Source organism: Pteropus vampyrus, unplaced genomic scaffold (genome assembly GCF_000151845.1).
Source record: "Pteropus vampyrus isolate Shadow unplaced genomic scaffold, Pvam_2.0 Scaffold14, whole genome shotgun sequence".
Taxonomy (NCBI): domain Eukaryota; kingdom Metazoa; phylum Chordata; class Mammalia; order Chiroptera; family Pteropodidae; genus Pteropus; species Pteropus vampyrus.
In genome coordinates, this window is record NW_011888795.1 from 202,729 (window position 1) to 209,059 (window position 6,331).

The following is a 6,331-nucleotide window of genomic DNA, read 5'->3' on the forward strand; positions in this document are numbered from 1 at the left end:
TATTTTGAAATAAATATGAAACAAATTCCTAGAAAAAGATGGCCTAGCAAAACTGTTAATAGAAAATCTGAATGGTACTATAACCATCAAAATTTTTAACAAGAATATGAAATCATCCCTCAAAGAAAATTACAAAACCCAGGTTAAGTTTTTCTAGTAAGAAATGGTCCTTAGTCAGAATACATACAATCAACAAAGTATCCAGAATATATAAAGAACTTGTACAAATCAGTAAAAAGGACAACCTAATATAAAAAGCAAAAACCTTGAGAAAGCATGTCACAAAATAGGAAACCTGATGAGCAATAAATATATTTAACCTCAATATCAAACAAGGAATTGCACCTTAAAATTACAATGAGATACTATTATAAATCTCCAAACAATAGCACAAATAAGAATACCAAGTATTGATGAGAATATGGATCAATTAAAACTGCTATAAATTGTTGCTGAACATGTAAACTATACAACCACTTGGAAAATAATCTGGTGTTATCCATAAAGATGTGTATACATAACCTTTGTTTTTAACAGCACTTTTTATACTAGTAATAATCTGAAAACATCTCAATGTCCATCAAAAGTAAGATAAATTATAGTATATTCATAAAATGAAAACTCCAGAGCAAATCTCAGGAATATATGTAATGTTGAGCAAAAAATGCAAGTTGAGATTATATGTGGTATAATTCCATTTATATAAAGTTTAGGATAGACAAAATAAACAATATATTGGTTAGAGGTCTAAATATGTGGTAGAACTTTATAAGAAACTAGGATTGTGGTTATTTCTGAGGTGAGAGACAAAGTAATGAGATCAGGTAAAGCCACATATTGGACTACAAAGATATTAATGCTCTTTCTCTGTACCTATTGATACTTAAAACAAGTGTTTAAATATATTTCCATGTGTAGTATGTGAAATATAATAGTTACTTCCTTCGTAGGAATTTTTAGGCTTAAAGACTGTACCACTGATTAAAATTCATTTATAAAATATATCTTTAAAGATGTTTTTTAGAATGCTAATAAATATTATAAAATTCTCTACAACTATGAAACCAGAAACAATCAAGGGTGAAAAATCCTACATGAAAGAACAGTTGAGCAGGAGCTATACTAGTAACAAAAGTAATATATAATTCATAGCAACAATAGTAAGTTATTACCTCACCTTTATTGGTGAAATGTGAGAATGAGAAACAAATCCATGGACATTCTCAATTTCTGACAGGTTTTTCTCTGAGACATGAACCAGTTCTGGACCTATCACCTCATTAGTGATTTGTGGGGAAATGTGCTCTTGGGGAGGTGTATCTTCATCCTGATATCGATATTTCTGTAAAGCAAAGAAAATTGTTAAATATGAAGAAGCCTTGAAAAGCAAAGTGAGTTCAATTCAAATCATGGTTTTCATAACTAGCCAAATAATAATATTTAATTAAATGAAATGTATTTTATGATTTAACACAAAGTCTGAGGGAAACAGACCTCCATTTTAAAGTCATGCCAATATACTTTAATTAAATTATTAGATTAACTTATTAGATTAATTTTTAGATTATTAGATTAATTTATTAATTAGATTAATTAATTCAGATTCTGGAAAGTGGGCAAACAGGAAGCACGAGGAATCTGCCCACCTACACAACAACTGCACAAACAGAATCTATCTGATGTGACTATTTTAGATCTCTTGAGTCTGTTAAAAAGGTCTGTAACTTCCAGGGAAAATTTGGATGGTAAACTGAGGTTAATTTTGGTCAATTTCACCACTTCAATTTAACCTAGTAATGGAAGTCATAGCCAGAACAATAAGGCAAGAAAAAGAAATGAAAGGCATCCAAAATAAAAAGGAAGAAGTAAAATTAACTGTTTGCAGATGATATCAAACTATGTAGAAAATCCTAGACTCAGCAAAAAAGCTGTTAGAACTAATGAATTCAGCATAGTAGTAGGATACAAAGTCAACACATAAAAATTAGTTGCATTTCTATACATGATCTGAAAAGAAAATTACAAAAACAATGCTAATAGCATAAAAATAAAATTGAGATTGAACTTAATGAATGAGGTGAAAGGCTTGTACAATGAAAACTATAAAACTGCAGAAAGAAATTAAAGATGACAGAAATAAATGGAACATATACCATGCTCATTGATTAGAAGACTTAATATTGTTAAGATGTCAATACCACTCAAACAAATTTATAGATTCAATACAATCCCTATCAAAATCTCAATGATTTTTTTTTTGTAACAAGAGAAAAATTCATCTGAAAAGTCATGTGGAATCTCAAGAGATCTTACTAGCCAAAATAATCATGAAAAAGAACAAAGCTGGAGAATTCTCACCTCCTCCTGTCAAAACTTAATAGAAGGCTGCAGTAATCAAAACCATTTGGTACTGGCATAAAGACAGACTATAAAGACCAATGGACTAGAATAGAAAGTCCAAAATAAACCCTCACATATATGGTCAAATTATTTTTGACAAGTGTGCCAAGCCATTCAATTGGAAAAAGACAATTTTTTCAACAAATGGTGCTGGAAAGAGTGGACATCCATATGCAAAAGAATGAAGCTGGACCCTTATTTAACAGCACATACAAAACTTAACTCAAAATGGATCACGGATCTAAGCGTAACCTAAAACAATAAAAGTCTTAGAAGAAAACTGCATTTGGCCATGACTGCTGGGATATGACACAGAAAGCATAGGTAAAATCAATGACAAAAACATAAATTCTGCTTCATAAAAATTTAGAAAATGTGTACCTCAAAAGACACTATCCCCAGATTAAAAAGGCAACCCACGGAATGGGAGAAAATACTTGCAAATCATATTATCTGATAAAAGATTATTATATAGAGAACTCCTAAAATGACGACAAGCAAAAAACCAAAATGGACAAGGGGCTTGAATAGACATTTCTCCAAAGAAGATATACGAATGGTCAATGACCTCATAATCATTTGGGAAACACAAATCGAAACTACAATGGGATACGATCCACATCCCTTAGGATGGCTACTATAAACACACACACACATACACACACACACACACACACACACACACACACAGAAAACAAGAATTGGTGAGGATGTAGAGAAACTGAAACTTTTGTGCATTGTTGGTGGAAATATAAAATGGCACAACTACTGTGGAAATTAGTATGGTGGTTCCTCAAAATATTAAAATACAACTGCCACATTATCCAGAAATTCTATTTCTGGGTATACACCAAAAAGAATTTTAAACACGGTCTTAAAGAGAAATTTGTACACCTGTGTTCACAGCGGCATTATTCACAATAGCTAAAACATTGAAGAAATCTAAGTACCCATCAACAGATGAATGGATAAGCAAAACATGGTATATACATGCAATGGAATATTACTCAATCTTAAAGAAGGAAATATGCAGGTATATTACAACATGGATGAACCTTGAGAACACTATGCTAAATAAAATGAGCCAGTCACAAAAAGGTAAATATTGTATAACTCTACTTATATGAGGTAGTCAAAATCATAAAGACGGGAAGTATAATGATAGTTGCCAGATGCTGGGAGGAGGACAGAACTGTGAGCTATTGTTTAAAGGCACAGAGTTTCAGTTTTACGAGATGAAAATAGATGAGGATGGTTGCATAACAATGTGAATGTATTTAACACCATTGAACTGTACACTTAAAAATTGTTGAGCTGGTAAACTTTATGTGTATTTTATCACAATAAACAAATAAAAGAAGAAAATTTCAAACTCTGAATATTGATTTGTCCATTTGTTACCCAATGTTAGCTGAACACTGTATCTCTAAAGATACAGTTGTTTAAGTGAAGTCAACATGAAAAGCTAAAGTTGTTCAGCTAAATGAGTCTGGTTTTCTTATTCAGTTAATTTGTAGCAGCCTTTTTAAATTCTAACTGAAAATTAGTCTATTAGATAGCAGTATTTTTTAAAAATAGATTTATTTAAATTAGTTTCAAGTATACAGTACATTGATTAGACGTCTATATTGTTCATAAAACGATCCCCCCAACTGCTCCCTCCTTCTCTTGGCCCTCCACTTAGCCATCATATTAATGCTAACTGCATTCCCTGTGCCGTGCTTCCGATCCTCGTGCCCAGCTATCAACTACTAATTTGTACTTCTTTAATCCTTCGCCCCATTCTCCCAGCCCCCAATCCCCTTCCCCTCTGTTACCAAATTGTCCACTATATTTGTGAGTCTGTTTTTGATTAGTTTGTTCTTTTTGTTCCTTAGATTCCACATATAAGTGAAATCATATGGTATTTATCTTTCTCTTACTTATTTCACTCAGCATAATAATCTCTAGGTCTATTCATGTCGTTGCAAATGGTAGGATTTCATTTTTTTAATGGCTGAGTAATATTCCATTGTATATATGAACCATAATTTCTTTATCTAATCATCTGTTGATGGGCATTTAGGTTGCTTCCATATCTTGGCTATTGTAAATTGTGCTGCCATGAATACTGGAGTGCATAGATCTTTACGAATTATTATTTTGGTTTTCTTTGGAGAAATACCCAGAAGTGCAATTGCTGGGTCAGAAGGTATATTCATTTTTAAGTTTTTGAGAAACCTCCATACTGTTTTCCATAGCGGCTGTACTAATTTGCAATCCCACCAACAATGTATGAGGGTTCCCTTTTCTCCGCAATCTCGCCAACACTTGTTGTTTTTCGATGTACTGATGATAGCCATTCTGACAGGTGTGAGGTGAAATCTCATTGCACTTTTAATTTGCATTTCTCTGACGATTAGTGACCTTGAGCATCTTTTCATATGTCTGTTAGTCATCTGTATTTCCTCTTTGGAGAAGTATCTGTTAAGGTCTTCTGCCCATTTTTTAATTGGATTGTCTGTTTTTTGTTGTAGTTGAGTTGTATAAGTTTTTTATAAATTCTGGATATTAACCCCTTTAGATAGCAGTATTTTTATTTTACCTATACAAGAATCTTTTTCTCACTCACTCTCTCATACGTGCATATAATTCTATGCAATCTATTTTTAAAAGATTATAATTTTAAGAAAACCAAATCTACCTCATACCAAACACGAAAGTAAAAAAATATATGTAAATATAGAAAACAGAAGTGCATATTTATCAAAATAGGCTGGTAAAGCATATGCATAAACACAAAAACAAAACAAAAATATTCTCTCTCCCCCCTCAGCAATAAGCACACTTATAAATACACAAAGCACAATAAAAAAAAATAATTTATAACAAAGATTAACCACTATAAGCTGCTTTTATAAATTATTTTTAAAAACAAAATGGTCAGCCAACATAATAATAAAGGGAATTTCGCAAAAGGCATACAAGTGGGTCAGTAAACTTATAGGAAGAACATGTTCAACTTCTTTAGTAAGTAAAAATTACAGTGCCAGCATTCAGAGAAATGGGCATTAAATCATCACCTCCTGGCAGAGTCTTTTTCTGATGGACAGTTTGGCAATATGTTTCAAAAGCCCTAAAAATGTTTCTCCTCCTTAATCTCGTAATTCCACTTTTAGGAAGTAATCTTAGAGGTAGCATGAGTGAAGAGCATAGATATTTGTTGTACAGAGGCAAACATGTACGTTATGAAATATTTTTAAAAATCTTAACTATGAATTTAACTGCAACCTGCAGCATTACTTTCAAAATAACATCCTTCTGTGAAATCGCACAATTACATGGAAAACAATGAAGCCCACATCATTAGCTAGCTTAAAGAAATCTGTTCTTACATGTACCTTACATGTACTTTATTTTCCAAACCAATGAATTCTCTAACTATATCCTGAGTAAGCCTAAAGTTAACATAAGTATAGTTACAAAACTTAGCAGTATATACATTCGATTGAGCATGAGCAAACTCTAAGTACTCATATATACCTTAGTAGTAGATATAAGGAAGAAAACATCTTTTCAAGCTTTACGGGTACTCTACAACTTAGTATATACTTTTAGGGAGAGGTACATGCAGAAGAATATTCACTGTAGTATAGTTTGGAAATAAAGAAAAATTGAAAACAAGATGCCTATCAATAGACCCTGCATCCAAAAAAAGGGGGCTAAATTTTGGTATAGTCATCCTAAGAAATATTATGTAGAAGTTAAAGTGAGTAAAAATCTACTTCTAAGAGGAAAATATGAAGACATAGATTATAGAATGCGAAAAGCATGTTTCAAAGCTAACACACAATTTCAACATTTTAAAGCAAAGAAACAGTGTATGTATGTAAAAACATATGCAATATGTGTGTGAATATATATATATAGGATATATATATGTATGTAAAAA

At 31.8% G+C, this 6,331-nt stretch overlaps 1 protein-coding gene across 3 annotated transcripts in view; it reads right to left on the reverse strand.

The window, feature by feature from the left end:
- Positions 1–1,366, reverse strand: part of DLG1 (discs large MAGUK scaffold protein 1) — a 146,325-nt gene extending 144,959 nt beyond the window's left edge. For 2 of the 3 annotated variants that reach the window (XM_011381188.2, XM_011381178.2), the window contains exon 1: positions 1,178–1,366. The gene's annotated coding sequence lies outside the window, so the exon portion shown is untranslated. The remainder of the gene's footprint in view (positions 1–1,177) is intronic. The other variant, XM_023525622.1, reaches the window with a different exon arrangement.
- Between the last annotated feature and the right edge of the window lie 4,965 nt (positions 1,367–6,331).